We start from the raw sequence: 22,824 nt of genomic DNA, 5'->3' as shown, positions 1-22,824 counted from the left end.
TTGTGCGTATTTATAATATATTAGTAATGTGATAATTAATTATTATTTTTCTCTTATAACCAAATTGAGTGGGAGGTTTTCCACGGTTATGGTAACTGTGAGATAAAAGAAAAATGGTTTTCTAAAAATAATGATGATTGTTTTTTTTATTCGAATTAATCTCACAGAAAAGCTATCGAGTAAAAGTGTTTTACTAAACGATAGCATAGAGAGACTACACAATGAGTAAATGAGTAACTTATCTCCCACTTGTCCTAATGCCTCGGAAGACTAATGTACAATACAAAACAGTACAAAATACAATAAACTAGGGCATACTCTATACCCCAGTAACATCTCCCAGTTGCCCTAGACAAGGTGCCACATACCCCATAAACCCAGACTCTCCAGATGACCCTCGAACACTTTAACCGTGAGAGCCTTTGTAAACAGATCAACAACATTGTGCTCTGACACGATCTTTGTGACAATCACATCACCACGATGCACAATCTTCCTGATCAAATGATACTTTCGCTCTATATGCCTTCCTCGTCGGTGACTCTGATAGAATTTGCCACAGCCCCACTATTATCACAATAGAGTATGATCGGCAAAGACAAATTTAGAACAACTTCCAAATTGGTAAGGAATTTCCTAAGCCAAAAAACCTCTTTAGTAACTTTACAGATGGCTACGTATTCAGCTTCCATAGTGGAGTTCGCAATGCATCCTTATTTGATGCTTTGCCATACTATAGCCCCTCCATTCAGAGTGAACACTGACCCTGATGTTGATTTCCAAGAATCTTTGTCTGAAAGTCAGAGTCTGTGTATCCTGTAAGAATTAAATCCTTATTTCCATATACGAGCATATAGTCTCTCATTCTTTGAAGATACTTGAAAATCGTTTTGACAGTCGTCCAGTGATCTAATCCTGGATTGGACTGATATCGACTGACAATCCCTACTGCATAGCAAATGTCAGGTCTAGTACATAATATTGCATACATAAGGTTACCAACAACCGATGCATAGGGAATCCGTTTCATTTCCTCAATCTCTTGAGGTGTCCTAGGACACTGCTCCTTAGACAAATTAATTCCATGCCTGAAAGGTAATAAACCCCTCTTGGAATTCTACATTGAGTACCTGATCAACATTTTATCAATGTACGATGCCTGAGACAAGGCCAACCTTTTGTTCTTACGATCCCTTATGATTTGGATCCCCAAAACAAACTGCGCCTCTCCTAAATCTTTCATTTGGAATTGGACGGCTAGCCATGTAACGACCTGACCCCCTAAGATTCAAGTTAAGCCTTTACCAAATACATGCATGCATGGAACCTAAAACGACACCATTTTTCAGTGAAATAAATGCTAAATAAATAAGGTAAATTCAAAAGACCTTCATTAAATTCAAATATTATAAACAGACGATAGGGTACCCATAAATCATAAATGATAATAAATAGGCCTGAAAAAAAATCTTAATAGTAAGTTTCAAACATCAAAACTGAAAGTTGAAAAACATGAAAAGAAATCTAAATATCATGAGCAGAAGCATAAAACTGGTCCCAGTGGCTTGATCACGAATTTCACTTGTCAATCGCTGGTGCATCTCTTCCTTTACCTGAAACAATAACATGGGAAAGAATGAGTATAAATTACTCAGTAAGTAACCCCACTACTGGGGTCAGGCTAGACATCTATGTTCTCTAGAAACCTACCTCTAGTGGAACATATAAACTTCTCTAGTCCTCATGGGACACGTACATATATGAAAAAAACTGATTTCTTCCCTACTGTAGTTAAGTATGCCCACTACCTCTAGTAAGTCTCGTAGGACTCAAAATCTCTGGTGAATCCTGAAGGAAACACAACCCATGGGGAATCCTGAATGAAACATAACCCCTGGTGAATCCCAAAGGAAACACAACCTCTGGTGGGTATCTAACTAATCAGTGAGGACACTATCACAATCTCAACATCACAAGTATCACAACATGGCTCTATAACATACATATACATCTCTTCATCATAGCTCTATAACATACGTTTGCATCTCATCATCCTCAGATTCAGCATGATCTCCAATAACAATAAAATACTCAAATCATACTAGTATTCAAACATCTCTATGCGCAACTAGTCTTTTAAACCCTCATGTCAGCAACACACATGTATACAAAATATAATCGCTTGTGTGCACCAGTAAAGGATTTATCATTGCACTGCATCGGTTTCAGTCATGCATATTTATGTCACACAAAGAAGTAATGTGCATGGCTTGCAAACAAAACAATGTAAAATCGCATGCATGCACCAGTAAAATATTTGTCATCGCACTTCATCAATTTCCAAACACCATACATGTATGAACAAAGCCGAAACAATGACATATACATGCATATCAAATATCACACACCAACACGCAGTAGGTAATCAATAAAAAATCATTCATAACCACTAGGTCTTAGAGTCGATGTCAAAAGAGTCATCTTGAAATATACTTTGGACACATGATAGATGCCCACCCTGAGTGATCCTTGGCCAACTATCACTCTTGAAGCCAACATAAACCACTCCAAACTAGTTCAAAAGTACAAATAACACGCTCCCTCATGTCACAAACCAATCTACATACTTTACTCGATTACTTCAAAATTCTCTAAACATACCATTAGAGGCTAACAAAGGGTTCAAAACATCATTCAAACACTTACATTCAATCCTGGAAAGGAAATTATGGCAACAATTAATCCTTATCGAATCTTACTAAAGAAGCTCAGACCTTGCTAGTTGACGTTCAAAAGCATTTGAACTTGCAAATCTAAACATTAGACATTATGGACAATCCAATCTTCAAGAAAACACTCAAGCACAAATTGAAGCTAAAACTTCAAACCATCAACTCATACAACACCTTTTAACCATCACGTACTACAGTCCAAAGTTGTGAATATTAATAAGAGTTCCTATACAAAAATTCAACGACTTGAAAACACAAAACTCACGTATTACGAAACCAAACCATATTTGTAGACTTGTAGTCTTGACATAATAATCTCACCTTGTCTTCCAACACAACTAAACTTTTATTTTAGTACTTTTCTTTCCCACACACTTACCTCAACTAAGGTCATTATTAAGGTGTAAATAATCCGATAGCTCGAACAATTCAGACTATCCAACCCAAAATATAACGGTTGAGTTGGATTAGTTTTGTGTTTGGGTTGGGTAGGGTTGAATCTTTTCTATTTTTGTTGGGTTGGATTTGATCGTGGATTGACTAAAAAAAAATTTGACTTGACCCAACCCAACCCGAATTATATATATATAAATAAAATATACTATATATATTTTTGTTTGTTTAAAGTTTGATTATTTTGTATTAATTAATTTATGATTTTTAAAAATTTTTCTTTTAAAATTGTTATGATATTTGTCTTTATTTGAAGTTTCCAATAAATATCTTAGATATTTGGTATTTAGCATTTGAATTTTATAAGATTTTAGTTATTAGTTATGTGTTATATATAAATTTACATTTTTTTAATTAAAAAGAAAAAAACAAGTTATAACCTAACAACCTAACCTAACCCAATCCAAATTTTAAGGGTTGGATTGGGTTGAATTAGAGACTTTATTTAGGTTCTTTGTGTTGTCAATCTAACCAACTCAAATTTTCAAGCTAATCCAAAAAACATCTTCAACCCAATCCAATTCATGTACACCCCGTCATTACTCTTAAAGGTGACCTTTTTTCCTATCCAAGTGAGGCATATAATCAATACACAAAGTATGTTTCTAATCATAGCCTTCCTCGAATCTTACACATTGATTTGAAACTCAAACTCTTTATAAAAGCCTCTCCACTAATTGAGATTATAATCAATATCTCTCCGTCTGCATATGCGATATTGGTTTAAAATTGACATCTAAAGCCAAAATTGTTTAGTGGAAACTATATTATTGTTACTTTCATGAAGATTTATGGTCTTCAAATATCAACTACTATCTAGTTTTGATTAGGAAAAACTAATTTATTATACTCATGAAGATTTTGATTTCAATTTATCCCAACACCAATGAAGTTTCTATTTTGTAGAAAGATTTTGTTGTGAAATTTTAATATTAACTACTAGTTATTATAGATGTTTAACCTTTAAATGAGATTAGTAAATTTGAGATGTTTTTCTTCATCAAATTAAGTATAAAACGCATATGTATTTGTTCATTGAGGAGATGTTTAATGTTTTGTCATAAATTCAATTAGATATATAAAAAAACGAGACAGTTGCAAATATAGACATTGGATCAAAAGTATTAGTAGATATAATATGATGTAAAAAAATTTGCAAATATGACAAAATTTAAATAGTCTATCAATGTCGACCATATAATTGGTAGGAGTCTATCAGTGATAGACCATATCATTCGGAAGAGTCTATCCGGATAGATTTGAGGGTCTATCAACGATAGAAGTCCATCGCGGATAGATTTGTCTAAATTTGCAATTTTTTTAAATGATGTTATACACTCGGTTATTATTCTTAAAAATGCTACCAATTGCAATTACCCTAAAAAAATTCTATAAGAACCTCTCTTGCAAAAACAACTGCCCAACCTACATCTCCAATCTTTTGTTCAATATAGATATAAAGGTAAAGATTATATTGTATATGCATACATATGATTAATAGTATATGTACATTGTTTTCCTTAGCATAAAAGTGTTGTATCCCAAAATCTATTTTTATCAAAAGGAGCAATTTGTGGACAAACTTTATCCTACTTTTTTCCTTTAACTCTATGATTTCAACATTGATAATATTGATATATATGTCACACTGGAACAGCCTCCCATGGCTTGGACAATGAGGTTGCTGGTGAGTTCATCTCTTGCTGTGCCCTCTGCCCTCCAAATGTAAATATAACAACAATTAGTGATGGTACCAATAATGTCATTGTTTAATTTCATTTGTTTCTTAGTTCAAAAGATTTTGAGGTAAATAAATAGTTTAACTATGGAAGCCATGTTGGATATTTTGTTTGGTTGATGACTTATAAATTAATCTTTCTTTTTGAATCTTATACCACCGGTTTGGATTGATTAGAGAAAAAGTATTTTTTTAAAAAAAATATTTTATTTACCGGGAATTTTCACAAATAGAAAAATAGGGAAAACTATTTACATAAAATAACAAAATTTAATCATTTTAGATTATCAGTTTCTATCACTGATAGACACTGATAGATTTTTATCAACATCTATCAGCTATAGACTTCTATCAATTTATATCATTGATAGACGTTAATAGAGTATAAAATTTTTCTTTATTTAAACTCTTGATAAAAAGAGTATAAAATATATTTTGAAAGTGTTTCAATAACTGTTTTAAAGAGTTGTCGAACATTTTAATATTTTCTAAAATGACTTATTTTTAAAATTAAATACCTGAAAATTAAATCAAACACATCCTTAATTTATCAATCATGACCATATTGGTGTTTATTTTGTTTGATTTGTCTCTACTCTTTGTAATGCCTTCAATAAGTTGTATAGTTTCATCGGTGTTTTAAAGTTGGTACCTATTAACATTTATAAATTATGAAAATATATTCATCTTATATCGTGAGAAAATTATTGTGATAACTATTTAATCCATTTTAATAAAGAATATCTGGTTTTGATAGATTAAATTTAAGATTTATTGAAGGTATAAGATAAAAATCTAAAGATTGATAGTACATGGATAAAATGGAATGAATTAGAAAGTACAACAACAAAAATAATATTTTAACTTAATAACAATTATTAGAAAAAGGAATCATGTACGAACTAAAATAACTTTAATTTAAATCCTACTTTGATCTCTGTACGTTTTTTTCACTTACAATTTTCAACCGAATTTTTGTATCATTTAAATACTAATTCATTAACGCATAAATACACATGAACATATCAGTTGAAAAAAATAAGACCTTTTGACCCTTGTATAGAATTTCAATCCGGGGGAGTTTGAGCACTCCATGCCAAAGTAATTTCTATTTTATGGAACCATATTTTAATAACACAAACAACAATTGCAAATATAGTGACCATATCTAAATTATTAGTAGTTATAATACAATACAAAAAATTTTATACATATAAAAAAGGGCAATTATCAATTTAATTTAAACCTTAAGCTAAGAATTATATCAATTTAAACCTTAAACTTTGGAGGTGTATCAATTTAAACTCCGAACTTTGAGATTTGTATCAATTTAAACCCAATTTAATAATTATATCAATTAAACCTTAAACTTTCATAAATATATGAATCAAAATTCTAAACTTTCATAAAGATATCAATTTAATCTCGAACATTCGTAAATGTATCCAAATAAAACATAATAAAGAGTTTAAGTTGATAAAATTATGAAAGTCCACGGTTTAAATTGATGCACTTATAAAAGTTCAGAGTTTGAATTCAACAATTATTAGTTTAGGGTTTAAATTGATACAATTTCAAAAGTTCAAAGTTTAAATTGATACAACTATTAGGTTAGGGTTTAAATTGATACAATACCCAAAGTTCAGGGGTACAAATTGATACAAAACCCAAAGTTTAGGAGTACAAATTGATACAATATTCTAACCGTCTATCACTAATAAATTTTGATTTTTACAATTCTTTAAAAACGTTGCAATACACTTAATTAAGAAGTATTACCCATTGCGATTATTAAAAAAAAAAAAAAATAGACGAGTTTTTTTTCCGTAGGGACCCAATTAAGAATTTAACCTAACTAGTATTAGTGAAAATAAAAATGGTAAGTAAAATTATTAATTACTAACCTCGTTAGCGACTGTATTTTGCCAAGCTTTGTCCAATTCCTCAAAGACAATGTCTATTGTGGGTCTTCCTTTACTTGATTTTGCCACACAAAGAACAGCAACTTGTAAAATGGATTCAAAATCTGCTTTATTTACGTTTCCTTTTAATCTCGGATCTTCAAATCACTCAATGCTCTTAACCCCATGTTTACATCTTTTGCCTGAAATCATACCATATAATAAATATTCAATCTTCAATCCCCTAAAGTTTATTGATTTGATTACTACACATCAAAAATATATCTTCACTAATTATTGGTAAATATAAATTAGCCAAATCTAACAATTTTTTCATACGAACTATAGATATTTATGTGAATTTTAGGCTATACGCAAGAGTTCGTCGTAGCACCAACTTTGGTTCGACAATAAATTAAATAAACAAATAAGTGCAATCTAACATACATCTAACTATTTTTATTTCATATTTCATTTAGGGTTTCGAATTTGTTTACCTAGTTAATTACAAAGATCTTTATATTGTCTCTAGTCTATGTGATATTTGGATTTTGTTTCTTAATCCATTTTTTTACAAAAAAAAAAAGGTTTATTTTCAAACTGAAGAAGCGACCTTATTGTGAAAATCTAATCCCGCAAAAAATTTTAAAAGTTTATAAACTTATTTGACATATTTTAAAGTTGAGGAACTACTAGATACAAAGTGGAAAATTCACCGATTCATTTAGAAATAAATATGTAAGCTAATGTGTTAAACACATACAAAAACAATCATTTGGGAATAATAATGTGGGGCCCACTTCATTACCATTCGTCCAAAATGTATTTATATCATGCATCCCTTTTGTATGAAATAGCAAAAAATAATAATATTAGTTTAATTCTAAAAAAAAAAAAATTGTACATGACAACACTTAAATATCAATACCTATATTTACCTTGATATCTATAATTAAATAGTTAACTCTTTTCTTTTTGTTTTATTTTGTTTTTTCTCAAAATAAGTATAGTTCAACCGGCATGATGTTACCGCTCTTAAAGTACTACCCATTGTAAGTACCTTAAAATATAAAAAAATTTAAAAGTAAATTAAATAGATATAAAAAAATGAGACATTAAGGATAAGAGAAAGGATAAGGGATACAAAAAGTTATAAGATAAGAGAGAAAGGATAAGGGATACAAAAAATTCTTACTTTTAGAAAGGTCTAAAATACCCTTATGTGCGAATATAAAAGAGTAGTGGAATTACTTATTCTCACATCTCTCCTCCAAAGTCCAATCCTTTTAGTGGTAAACCAAAGAGAAAACATTGAGCACACAACTTTTGGTATTTCCGAGAGCTCTCACAATAGGATGGAGTGATAACGAGCAATACTGGAAATGGAACAAGAAGGTCTATTGCGGGTATAATCTTAAACCCAAATTTTATTTGCCTTTACTCAATGTAATCTCTCTCATTATGGTGTTAAAAAATTTGCAGTTATACAATCGAAGAAGCAGAGCTTCTTCGTGTATCTTGGTTTGATTGTTTCTTGGATCTGAGTTCTTCTAATTTCACACCAAATACTTTGTACACAGTAAATATTGAGGTGAAGTTGACAGATGATTCCTATGGATGGGATCGTCCTGTGATCAAGAAAATCGTGTTGCCAGATGGGACTGTGATAGAGTCTGAAGAAATACTACAGGGTAGGCCAAAAAACGTGTGGTTCAATATCTTGATAGGAAAGTTTAAACTTGACCAAAGTGGGTTGGTCCGATTTCAGTTGTCTCAAATTGATACAAATTGGAAGTCGGGGATTATCATAAAAGCCCTTGTGGTGGAAACATAAAAATGATCATGAGAACAATATGTTAAGAGATAAATATAAAGTAATAGAATGAAATGATAAATAATAGATCCTTTTACTTACAAGTAAGAAGGGTAAAACACTTTGTGTTTTAGTTATATGATAAACGTTGAATATTATGTAATACCATGTGAAAAGATAAATAATACAACCTTTTGCGTACTAGCAATAAGGTTAGTTTAAACACTGTAGTATGATTTTCAATCAAATATGTATTGTAAATCAATAGAAAGATCTAAGTGAATCATGTTGTTATCATCTGAACATACATAAGTTCTTGTCATCTGCATGTATGGAAGAAACAAAAATTACTAAAATAGTAATAATTTGGTTGTTATTAATCCATTAAAATAAACTAAGGAAGAAGGAGGAGTTATTGGAGAAGACAACCGTCATCTTCTGGTAATTGATTGTATAAGAGTACTTTCCTCTTGCAATGGATTGGTTTTACCCTTGTCCTGGTTGTTTGATCAACATTCTTATACAAAGTTGTGTTGTAAAAAAAATCAATCAACAGCCATGATCATCATATTTTTTTTGTTATTCAACACGAAAACAAAATTTTCAATGATAATTCAAAATAGTGAGTAAATCCATAGACGTAGATAGTAAGATATTCTTAATCAACATCTTAAAATTATCAAGTACAATTATAACATGCATTTATCTCGAAAATTACTCGAACTTTTGCTATAACATTGATCGGCAGAATTTTTTGTCTAATTTTATATCAAATAGTTTAACCATTTCTATCTAATATATAGTTGTTGTAGCACATGTCGAGTTCAGAGAAAATCTTAAATTGTCTACAACCTCAAGTAACTAAGGAGAGGTTATGAGATTGATTTGTTTGATTGTAGAAAATTAAATTGCAAGAAAAATAAAGAAAGAGTGAATTCAAATGATTAAACGGTCTAGCCTAGACGTTTGAGTTATTTCCTATGTTGCAACTTGATCATATGTTCATCAAATTAATTTCTATATTGTCTAAGCTAGCCAACTTACCTATAAAACTAGCTAAGAGTCCAAATTATCAAATTAATCAATTTAATTAGATGAAATGTATTGTAATTAGTTGAACTCACTACGCTAAGATTAAGCAAATACGCTAATGTAAATATTAAATTTACAATAGCCTAAGTCAATATTCAACATGATTTTTCCTAGGTTGATTAGACCGTTATTCACTATCATACACAATAGTGCACACTGCTAATATAATCTTTTACTACCTTCGATCAAATTACAATGATATGTCACATATTATAATTTAATCTCTAGTTATCGATTACATAATCCCAACAAGTTTATCAGACATTCTTGAGAATACATAGTCATAAACATTGAAGATAGTAAAAGAATCCAAAGACAATATGTGAAATTATAATTAAACGATCTAAATCTCATAAGTCTAAAAAGAATGGGGAGAATCACTCTACGCCTAAGCTAGAATTACCTCCTTAGCCCATAATTGATATAAATACCTCCTTAGCCTAAATGAACGAGAAGAAACACATACAATCCAAAGCTAACTTACACATCCTTCTCCTTTGAGAATAATATAAACAAACAATATTAATTAATCGATCTAAATCTCGGCCAAACAATATCATTTCTCAACAATCAATGTATATTATTTTATTATGTACATATATTCTCTTAAAGTAATTGCAATAGATAGTGTTTTTAGGGTTAATAATTAAGTGTATTTTAACACATTTTAAAAAAAATGCAAACATAGCAAAATGTATCAATGATAAACTCTATTGTTAATAGACTCCTATTAGCGATTAGCATATCAATAGTAGACTCCAAGAATTAGACCTAAATATTTTTATATCTTTTTTTTTTTTTCGTTTGGCTATATTTGTTGATACTTTGGTATTCATGGTCATATTTAAGTATATAGTAGTATTTTTTTTTTTAAAAAAAATAAAAACATAGCAAACTGTCTTAATCATAGACTCAATTGTTGATGGACTCCTATTAGGGATATAGTCTATCATTGGTATATCTTTTGATACATATCAAAATTTCTTCTGCATTGAGCTATATCTATCGACACCTTGAGATTTATTGCTATATTTCTAGCTGCATCATTCTTTTATCATTAGTTTTTTTTTTTTTATTCGTAACAAATGGAAATCACAAAAAATGTTGAAAGGTGAAATTGAATGAATATAAGCATATCAAAGTGAAAAAATATATATAATATGTATGGTAAAGGAAATGACATGGGTTTGTAAAGTGAATATAAACTTCACGTACTTGATAATGTATGAACAGTTCATATCCAATAGTTTTTCCTTTTAATTTTTAGACAATTCTTTCTTAACTTTTACCCCAAATATCTTTTTAATTAAATAAAATAGGTTCCATTCAGCTCCTTTTTTTTAATAAAATAAAGGGAATCATGAAAAAAGCATCCATCAATGTTTCAACTTTAAAAATAAAATGACATATAGAGATATGGGAAAGAGGGGAGGGTGAGACCAACGGGCAAAACGACAATAATCTAGTACTCAAAGGTCAAAACAGTTTAATGGATCAATATATGCCCACGACCAGGAGATTTTTGGGGATAAGATTTTTGGAGAATCAAACGTATAGGAATCATATAATGCAATTTTATATTCTACTTTTGAATGTTATCAAAGTAAATAGAGATAAATGATATTTATATTTGTTGGATGATGTTAGTGAATAAATTTTTGTTGTTCTAACTAAAGAGAGGCAAATGAGAAAAATGTAAAGTGTGTATCTCATTCTAGAAAACTCCATATAAATACATATCTTGAATCTAAAAATAGATTCCACAAGGTTAGCAATTAATCCCATTAACTCCACAAGAATAGGAACTTAGACTTGACTACAACTAATAATAACTTCAACTATTTCCTAGAAACTAGGAATTTACTAGACCAATTCAAAAACTAATTTGCAATTTTGAGTTATTAACATTCTCCTCCTAACTCAAATACTGCAAACACCTAACTTGCTCCTAATAGCTTGAAAACGACTCACACAAAACTCAAGTTCAGCAAATGATCATCCATATTGTTGTACAATGCCCTAGGAGCTTGCTTAAACCCATAGAGAGCCTTTTTCAACAAATAAACCTTCTGTTCTTGTCTTGGTATGATGAATCCGTCTGGTTGCTTAATATATATCTCTTCTTCTAACACTCCATTTAGGAATGTTGACTTCACATCTAGTTGATACACCTTTTATCTATGTTGGACTGACACAGCCAATAGCAACCTGATTATGTCCATTTTTGCAACTGGTGCAAAAGTCCAAGAAAAATCAATTCCCCGGACATGTGCATACCCTTTTTGATGAAAATTCCCCAACCTTTTGTGCCATTACTCAGTGTCATTTACTTGATACTTGAAAGCTATCTGCTCCTTCTCGAGTGGATCCAACGAGAAGCTCTTGTGCTGCATCTTTATTTTGAATAACTCATTCCTATTGGAACCAGAAATGAGGTACTTTCCTTCTTCAAACAACACTTTGAATCCATTCTCTACTAATTGACCAAGGTTTAACAAGTTTTGATCAATTTCAGGGACAAACAATACTTTAGTAATCAACTTGGTCCCAGTATAGCTCTCTTTTGACACTGTGCCCTTCCCTTATACTTCTAGATACTCACCGTTTCCTATCTTCACCCTTGACTTGAATGGCTTGTCAAGGTCCTTGAACAACTCTTTGACACTTGTCATGTTATTGGTACACCCACTATCAACCAATGTTCACATTGAGTGACTGATGAGAAACAAGTAGCCATAAAGAGTTGATCTTCTCCTTGTTATACTACAACATGTGCTCCTCCGTACTGTTGAGTTTTTGCTTCCTTACAGAATCGTTGAATGTGCCCCAATAAATGACATCTTCTACACTTCACATCTGGCCTTCTCCAGCATATGAAATGTGAATGATTCTGCTTCCCACAATGCCTGCATGTACCCCAGCATACTTTGCAGCAGACTCTGAGCTACTGCTGCCACTTCCCTTCTTCTCTCTTCCACCTTCTCCCTGCTGCACTCTAGCTTTCAATGCCTCCTCAATGATTCCTCCTTGTCTTATCAACCTCCTCTACTCTTGTGCTTGCAAAGCACTAACCACTTCTATTACCTTAAGTTTTGAGAGATCTTTAGTATTTAAGGAAGCAATGTTTGCTTCATATCTCTTAGGTACTGAAACTAGAATCTTCTGAACCGATCTATTGTCAGATAAACCCAAAATTTATTTGTTCATTAGCAAAATCTTTCAACTCTTTGGTTCTTGGTTCATAACAATATAAACTAATTATTAATTTCATTGTGCATCAATGACTGATAGACCGTGCTAGACTTCTATTATCCAATGGTAGAAGTCTATCACAGTCTATCATTGATAGATGGTGACATTTTGCTATATTTATAAATAAATTAGTTTATTTTCCTTTACTTGAAAACAATCTTATATCTTATGCTATATTATATGATTATGAGATATAGAAACATGTGCTCAAGTTCAATTTTGAATAAGCTTAATAATTTTAATTTAATTCTAAATAAATTAAATTAAAATAGGATTTGTTTTTTTAAAAAGAAATTACTTCTATCCCTAAAACAATAGGGAAAATGATATAATTTAGTACGAACGTGTTTGGTCGACTTTGGAGAAAAAAAGAGTTGCTTTTACTCAATGTAATCTCTCTCATTATGGTGTTTAAAAAGTTGCAATTACACAATAGAAGAAGCAGAGCTTCTTCAGGTAGCTTGGTTTGATTGTTTCTTGGATATGAATTCTTCTAGATTCAAACAAAATACTTGGTACACAATAAATATGAAGGTGATGTTGAAAGATAATGGTTATGGATGGGATCTTCCTATAACCAAGAAAATCGTGATGCCTAAATGGAGTGCGGAAGAGTCTCAAGAAATACTACAGAATAAGCAAAAAAATGTGTGGTTCAAGATCTTGATAGGAAGATTTTTACTTGGGAGCAATATGATGGTCCGATTTCAGTTGTCTCAACTTGGATCACATTGGAAGTCTGGGATTATCATAAGAACCCTTGTGGTGGAAGCATAAAAATGAGCATGAGAACAATATGTTAAGAGATAAATATGAAATAATAGAATAAAATGATAAATAATAGGTCCTTTTGCTTACTAGTAAGAAGGGTAAGTTTAAACGCTTTATATTTTAGTTATGTGTTAAGTGTTGAATATTATGTAATACGATGTGAAAAGATAAATAATACGACCTTTGCGTATCAGCAATAATGTTAGTTTAAACACTTTAGTATGATTTTCAATCAAATATGTATTGTGAATCAATAGAAAGATCTAAGTGAATCATGTTGTTACCGATCATTTGAACATACATAAGTTCTTGTCATCTAACTAGCATGTATGGAAGAAACTAAAATCACTAAAATAGTCATAATTTGGTTGTTATTAATCCATTAAAATAAACTAAGGAAGAAGGAGGAGTTATTGGAGAAGACAACCATCATCTTTTGGTAATTGATTGTACAAGAGTACTTTCCTGTTGGAATGGATTGGTTTTACCCTTGTCATGGTTGTTTGATCAACATTCCTATACAAAGTTGTGTTGTAAAAGAAATCAAACAACAGCCTTGATCATCATATTTTGTTGTTATTCAACACGAAAACAAAATTGTCAACGTTAATTCAAAATAGCGAGTAAATTCATAGACGTAGATAGTAAGATATTCTTAATCAACATCTTAAAGTTATCGAGTACAATTAGCTCCTTTTGGCCCATTTTAGGTTCATTCTGGCCTCTTTTAGTTCCATTTCATCATTAATGCTCCATTTTACCTCTTAGATGCTTGATACCTACAAAATCATAAAATAAACATATAAAACCTTAGAACATCCTTGAATTAAGAGGATGAAGATAACACCCCGACTTAATTCTTGATTGTCCTCAAGCAAGGTAGAATTCTACATACATTCACACAAAGATATGCTCACTCAACTTGTAACATTCGTTACTCAAGTCTTAATAGTCTTCTAGGATAAAAATTTGCAATCACGATAGATCCACTCATAATCAATCAATGAAGCACGATTATAATTGATCCTAGACTTTTAATGCATGAGAGAGTTCAAAGCCCTCTTAATTAAGCCTTAATAGCCTAAAACAGTTTTATATAGCTGTCAATTCGTTTTCTCCCTACTCTGGCTCAAACACTAACTATTAAGAATCAAAACAATCGTGATAGTTTTTTGTCAACTAAGGTGCCTTAAATAAACTCCAAGAGACCCTAAACTTGCCTTCTTTTTACTTAGGGTCATTAAGTTTCACACATTAGTGTAGGGAACTTTACTCACTCGTTTGTCACAAGTGTCCTAACTAATCACAGAAAAGGTAGCTCTTCTACCCCTTGTCATGTATAAACATTACAAGTTCATCAATTTTTTTAATATATTGTATTGTTTTTAGTGTGAAGATTTTTTTTTCAACTGTTTTTTTTTCTTAAGAAGGAGGCATATGATTATCTTCTTCCTCAGTAGTACATTACCTATCTTGCAAGATACTTTCTACTCTATGGAACCTTTCAGAGTGACAACAAAAATTTAAGTTAAATAACACAATTCTAAAAATGCAAGACCTAATGTAGACAGACAAAAAACTTAAGTGTAAATGAGACATAGGAAATATTTTAAAATGTTTAAAATAGGCTAAAAAACATAATTATTCAACTAAAACATCATATCATACAAATAAAATCACAAGGGAGTGTGCATCATAGAATAGTCAATTTTTAAAATGAATTTTGCATAATGGATGGCAGTGATATCTAGCTTAGTGAAAATAATAATCTTCTCAATTTCCTCAATGAGCTTCTCAAAACCTGTAGATCAAGAAATATAGAAAAAATTAAGATAAAAAAAAAAAAAAACATAAAAGAAACCTACACTAAGAAAGTAATAAAATATGAATCATGTCTGCCTCCAAGTATCGCAACATATTTAATGTCGTTATACTCAACTAAATTTGATCAATCATCCAGATCTAGAGTAGATCTGTGACATCCCTGATGGAATGTACAAGCATACAACGGAAGCAATCAGAATCAATAAGTACTTTAATTATATTTAATTTGAGTTCTAAAATCATGCATGTAAATAATTTCAAAGAGAAGGGTTTCAAGAACTTATATCTTTGAAGAACCTCTCCAATTCAAGTTACTCTCCATAAATTTGAGTCTCAAACTGATGGTAGATGACCAAGAGTGTCTTCTCTACTATTTTCCAACTTGGATTTGAGTGGTGAAACTCTAGATTGAATTTAATTAGGAGAGGAAGGAGAGGGTTTGAAGGAAGGGAAAAACAAAAACTAATTTTCTGCAGAATCTCTTTTGTGTTCAACATACATCTTTTTTTTCCTTAATCCCCAAAGTTAAAGCTTTTATGTATTAGACATGCAAGCACTAGGAGATTCAACTCCTTGATACATCAAAGAGCATTAAGGAGTGCCCTACGTGTCTAATTTGTGTTGAATCCACCAAGCATTCAAAAATCTTGAAAATTTCCACTATCAAAATTGCTTTTCAATTTTTTAATCGATTTAATTTCAAAGAATTGATAAAATACAAAATTCAATTTCTAAAAAAATGAATTTAAAATTGAAAAGTAATTTGACTTCAATTAATTAAATAATAATTTAATATCAAATATTATATTTATCAAATACATGAATCCTAATCATGTAATTAATATTTAATTATTATTAAACTCTCCAATCACATTTAATTTTTTATAAATTAAACGTTAATTATATTGAATATAATTATCTAAACCCTAATTTAAAATTTAACAATTCAAATTTAAATCTTAATTTAAAATTTGAACACTTTAAATTTAATTCCCAAATTGAATTTGAACTCTTCAAATTCACTCAATATACTAATCCAAGATTTACGAGCTAGTAGAGGGACCTTATGGACCTACAGATCATGAGCTCCAACGATTTGAGATTAATTGACTAAACTCTTTAGACCAAATTACTCAATATTCATTAACTACCAAGACACACCATTATAGCTCAGTAGTTGCACTCTCCTCATTATAGATATGTTTCTGTCAACTTGATTTAACCATAACCAGTAAGTCCACCCTTCACAGGTTGTTCATAATAACGGTTGGGTCAAATGTTGTTTTAACCCCGAAATTACATCTTGCTCCTTAAGTCTCACTGATCCCTTAATGAACAATTGGTTTGTAATCCATCACTAAAATGAATCCCTCTTGGGCCAATGAGAGGGTGGGGCTCATTGTTCAAGACCTGATTCAGTACTTAAGAACAACCTCTCTACTATCCCTAAATTGAGTAGGTGTGAATTCCATATTGCAACCTATGTCCCCAGCTATCTACCCGGTCTTATCTCTAAAATGGGAGATATATTGAGCCGGCGCTGTTGAGCAAATAATCCCAAATAAACAGGAGTTCATAGTTAGCTCAGGATTAAGGTCGAGTTATCTAGGTCATCGGTTTGAAACCGACAATCTTAAACAGTAAACAACGTTATAAGGTAAGAGTGACTTATTTCTTGGTCCGATCTTATAAGGTAAGTTAAGAAAATGTTTAACATTAAAAACGTGTTTTAGGACATATAACCTAACAATTTTAAAGTTTTATGTAATTTCTAATTGATTATCTTGAATGATCTAGGGTAATATTTTGAATTTTAAGGGTCAAATTGATTTATTTTGGTAAGATAATTCAATTTAAAATTTCAGGAGGGGAAAAACATATGATCAGGTGCTTTGCATGTGAAATAGGGGGTGTCAATTATTTGGGAAGGAAAAGTGATGGGTTAGCCATCGCAAAGGATAGGTGGGCTGTGATGATGCAAGATGAAGCCACGAACGAATGGGGGTAAGCAGGAGCTGGCTGGAATTTAAATGGGTTAAGGGAAGAGGTGCTCGATTGATGTACAACTATGAAGAGAGAGAGAGCAAAAAAGGGTGGTTAGTGTGTAGAAACCACTCAGGCGAAAAGGGATATTCTTTCATGGACCTACAGAGAATTGAGTGTGAATGAGTTGGGAAGGCTACTTAATGAAATAGAGGTCTGGAAGGTTGTGGAATTGAAGAAAAATCGAAGGTTGTCTGCCTACTCGGTAAAGAGGGAAGCTTGAGGGATTGGAGCTATTTTTGAGTGATTCAAGGGCTATTAAAGGTTAGTTGAAGTGGTTGTGGTTGGAATTCATGTTGAACTGAAACTTGAATAGCCCATAATTCAAAGGGAACTAGTATAAACCGTGAGTGTTTTTTTTTTCAAATGTTTTGGTTGATATTATATGTGTATTGTATTATAGAATGTACTTTTTGTCGAAAATTCTGGCATGATCTGTTATATGTATATTTCTTTTGTATAGTTGTGATTTCTATAGGTTAATCAATTTTAGCTGTTCTTTTTGAACTTTCTGGATTAGGATTTATTGTGTACCCGATTATGGTATTACATATGGTAGTATGTACGTTTGTGAAAAATGTTGGCATGATATATATATATATATATATATATATATATGTTTGCTATCTAATTATTATTTTCATGGATTAATCATTTTATTTGGAATCATTGGATTTTAGCTGTTCTATTTGAATTTCTTGGATTAGTAAAGGATTTTATTTTAGTATTTATAGTGGTTTTGATGGAAAGCGATTTCAAATCACTAGATTATGTACTCTTGTAATGTCATCATGCCTCATGTGAGTATGGGGAAAAATGCCTGATTGTGCATACAAGACGGGATATCTTGACGTTGAGTATTTTTATACCAGCGCGGTAATGGGTACAAGGTCTAGAGTGGTTTCCTAGACTTCGAAGATATTTATGTGCATCTAGTTTTTGAAATGTCTAAGCAAATTTAGGACCATGTTATATTACTGTTTTGATATGGTTTGGAAATTACTTGACTTTGATTATGTTTTGGGTCTTATTATTTCATTGTTGGTCCCTTGCTAATATTTGAAATTATAAATATTTTCCACTAGTCTTTCTAAAAGGAAAAACGTATGTTCGTATATAAAAATGTCCTTCACTGGCTCACCAACTCATGTTTTCCAATATTTTGTTTTCACCCCAGATAATGAAGAAGTTTTAGTTGTCACGGGAGATCCTGGTCTGTCACTGCCACAGGATTGAATTTCATATATAGTTTCAGTGTCTTAGGGTTTTTGGATGGTGTAAGTAAATCTCAATTCAATCATGTTCTTAATGTTTAACTAGACCAAAGTCTTGTTAAAGTTAATAACAAGAATATCTGGGTTGGTTATTGAATAAAAGATAAATTTAGCTATGTTGATAGTTATGCAGAACATTTCGGTTGTACAAGTTAAGGTATATAGTAAATGCCACAAAAAGATTGGTGTCTATCATCTTCACAGAGGTAAACTGGGAGGATGTGACATTTATATATATTGCTAAAAAAATATTTGATGGTGTTTTTGTATAAAGCTATAATACCTTCGTATAGGAAGAATATTGTGCTATCATTTGTTTATAATTTCATTTTTTTATTGCTATTATATAATATCAATAGCATTAATCTTGTGTTATAATAAACTTATGAGCTCTTTTCTCATTGTTATGATTATTGCCGTCACCTTTTTATCACGTCATGTGAAATTTGTTAAAGCCTTTATTCATTGCTATAAAACAGTAAGTTTTTTTATTAATATAATTTTTTAGTAGTGTAATTTTGTAGTAACTAAATATATTTTGTGTGCTACAAATGAACTCAATTTTATTAATCTGATAAACAAACTACAATATTAATTACTCATCTTCTAATTTAAATTTTGTAGTTCATGTACACTAAAAAAGCAAAAGTGAAATAATTTCCTAAAATAAGAAGTTAACCAACATTATAAGATAAAGTGTTTTAACTTAACTTCATTTGTAACAAGATAAGTTAGTTCACAAAATAAAAAAGAAATACAACAATTGAGTCTCTACACTTTCATTTTTTTTTTTTTTTGGAGAGTGAAAGCCACCGAAAATCTCAAAAGATATCTATAACCATAAAACTGAAAACAAACTTTGAGGTGAGAAACCTACAACTCTCAAAACCTTAGACAAAAAAAATAAAAAGGGGACAAATACAAATACAAACAAGAGGATAATTAATTTAAATCAATTTTATAAGATAATTCATTTATATCTATTTCTCAAAAGGATTTGGGAGTTCAAAATTAAAAAAGATTTTGAAATTTTGAATTGGAGAAGGAAAACGAACGTGGTTTTGAAACATTATTGTTGGGTTAATGACCATCACAAGTCACAAATACTCAAGATCAACGTTGGAGAGATGAAGAAATGGCTCAGGACTATTCTGCCAAATCTTCGATACTCGAAACTTGATGCTCGACTACTTGCTACTCGATACTCGATCAAAATTTCCTTCTTCGTCTGACTAGTCTCTATTAAATTCTTGATGAAACTTGATGACAGCGGAATTAATACTCGATCATATTCGACGATTCTTGAACGATACTCGGTGTGACTTGAAGGTGAAAACAATGTATTCGGAGCTACTCGATAGCAAAGAATCGATGCACGATTGACTCAATAATCTGATTGCTTGATATGATTTGAAATGAAAACGATTGACGCGCGATTTTGCTGACGTAAAATTAGCCGTCAAAGACTTGATGACTAGAATTATGTGGGACACGATATGCAATGCATGTCTTAGGTTATACAATAATTATTATGCGTCGGTGGTCATGCATTGGAATAAAAATATGTGTTACTCTTATATGCTATGACCTTGCATTTCTGTCACAAGTTTTCTTGCACTCACGCCAAGTATAACGCGAATGCAAGTTTCTCGAATGATCAGAGGTCGAATTCAGGGACTTGTAACTAAATGTATGCGGTGATTTGTTTGCGGCGGATGAATAAAAGAATAATGGGGATTTTAAGCTACAAATTACTCCTACTTCTAACTAACAGACAAAGCAATGAGAATATGAATGAGAGATAGAGACACAGGAATTGTTGACGCGTAGTAACATGCATGGAAAATTGATAAAATGTGAGGATGTCTTACTTGCAACTCTAAGCTTGACTGCAAGGGCAACCCCGACCAATGCAAACTATGCGATCATGCTACACACGCGTGCCTAATTCTAGGACGCATGCGATGTATATGCGATAGTGTCGAGAAGCCTATTTCTAAACCTCTATAACCCGCTCACATGCTCTCGCCGCATAAGCGTGATAGCCGCATACCACCATATCCTACTTCTGGACGCATGCGATATCCCATCCGTGGGGTGCATACGCTGTGTAATAGCAAACGGAGCTTATATCTAAATTCCTCATTCTTGATTATGTGATCCAATCCGCTCTCCCGAGACATAGATTTAGTTTTTAGACTACTCTTCCAAGTATTTTTAAATGATGAATGATGCGCTCATAAGACAAGGTAACCGCATAAACTTTGCTGACGTAAGATTATTCCTATCTTTAATGAACACTTGCTTACATTACTTAATCTGACCAACCACTTACCCTCCCAGAAAGTTAGTTATTGTTGACTTTACTCATAGACAAGCATTGCGTCCGCCTATAGACAGACATTGCGACAGCTTCACACTCAGCAAATAACGTTTTCTCACAACACTCATGCAATGCACACCTCCCGGTGGTTTGCTACATACTTCATATTCCCATGCCGCATGACTAAGTATGCGATACTCTAGCAATCTCACTATGTGATGCAATAAAATTTAAGGATGCTAAGTAAAGGAAGATGGAGATGGAATCGAAGGAAATATAGAAATGCATTGAACGCACAATGTATTAATTCCTTAAGCCAAAATGTAATACAATACAATATAAGGAAAGAAGAGAAATGGAAAAGGCTAGCTGGAAGCAATGTCTTGCTTCCAGCAGATGTGTGTCAAGACTGCCGGTGGTGCCATGGAAAGGCGAACGAGCAGAATCTCTTGAGCTCTAACTCCGGCGAAGGTTCCGATCGTCACTCGGAATGGATGAAGAAGATGAAGAACTCTCAAACTTTCTTCTAACGCTTTGGCCTGGATCACAAGGATCCGCCCTAAGGCGAGCCTCAGGCAAAAAACCTTGGATGATATGAAATTCTGCTCATCGACTTCTATTTATAGAACTGGATCGCTGACAGCATTAATGGACCTGCTCTGATTCTGACATTCGCAACGCGATGGTCCTTTTCTGAATGTCTGCTGCTAATGACATGGTAGGTGAAATGTCGTCATCATCTTTTGATTTTCCCAAGATATGCATTCATGCCTCCATTCTACCAACCTTGCGTTCATCTTGCTATTATGGTTATCATCATGTAACTGCAATCTTGCGATGACCACATTCGCTTGATGACCGCAACTTCTACGCGATGACCGCATTCGCTTGACGATCGCAACTCGTATGTGTTGGACGCATGCGGTTGATTACTGCAACACCCATGCATTGAACGAATACATTCGCCTTTGCGATGGAGAAATTCTCTGCATGCAGTCGTCTTGGCGATAGCCCAGCTTCTGCGTATGCGTCCACTTCCTGCGTTAGCTACAAAGATAGACAATTAAACGCATAATAACACATAATAGTGGGCTAGCCGAGATTCTTAATGTTGAACGACGCAAACTCGTTTTCTCATGAATTCCTAACATATTCGCCGCATATTGCACTTAATAATCCTCATAATTATAAATAAAAGACCTAAGATGACGTGCATTTATGTCCGTCATCACACCCCAAACTTAGAATCATGCTTGTCCTCAAGCATGCATTATACTCAAGAAATTCTCAACTCACCTTCTGGCTTATCTTTGCGATGACCAGCTTCTCAGAATATAATTTACTCATTCCTCTAACCATGGCCGCAACACTCTCCTCCACTTCGGCTACTTCTTCCAAAAGATCTTTTCTAAGTTTAGATCCACAAAATATTTGCTCAAAAACTTTTTATTAATTCCCCACAACTTTGCATTTTTGAGAATGCGTTCGTTCAAAACAATTTAAGACTTTGCAATTACTTATTAGAATGCAGCGTTGAACCATGTTACGCTCTTCGTCTTGGCTTACCCCCACATGTGTCATGCATCCAACATTGGTTGCGTTTCATAT

The 22,824-nt window shown here is 32.1% G+C and overlaps 1 pseudogene across 1 annotated transcript; it reads left to right on the top strand.

Moving 5' to 3' along the window:
• The first annotated feature begins 4,848 nt into the window (after nt 1-4,848).
• On the top strand, nt 4,849-8,860 carry LOC150031198 (lectin pseudogene; annotated as a pseudogene). Its single transcript, XR_016526098.1, has 3 exons — nt 4,849-4,872; nt 8,130-8,230; nt 8,307-8,860. The product of XR_016526098.1 is annotated as a lectin pseudogene (transcript).
• Nucleotides 8,861-22,824: the final 13,964 nt, after the last annotated feature.

This window comes from Benincasa hispida, unplaced genomic scaffold, assembly GCF_027475165.1.
Source record: "Benincasa hispida cultivar pf3 unplaced genomic scaffold, pf3_genome.v1.1 HicScf1415, whole genome shotgun sequence".
Classification (NCBI taxonomy): Eukaryota; Viridiplantae; Streptophyta; class Magnoliopsida; order Cucurbitales; family Cucurbitaceae; genus Benincasa; species Benincasa hispida.
Note: the sequence above shows the minus strand (reverse complement) of the source record. Positions and strands in the feature narration are given on the sequence as shown.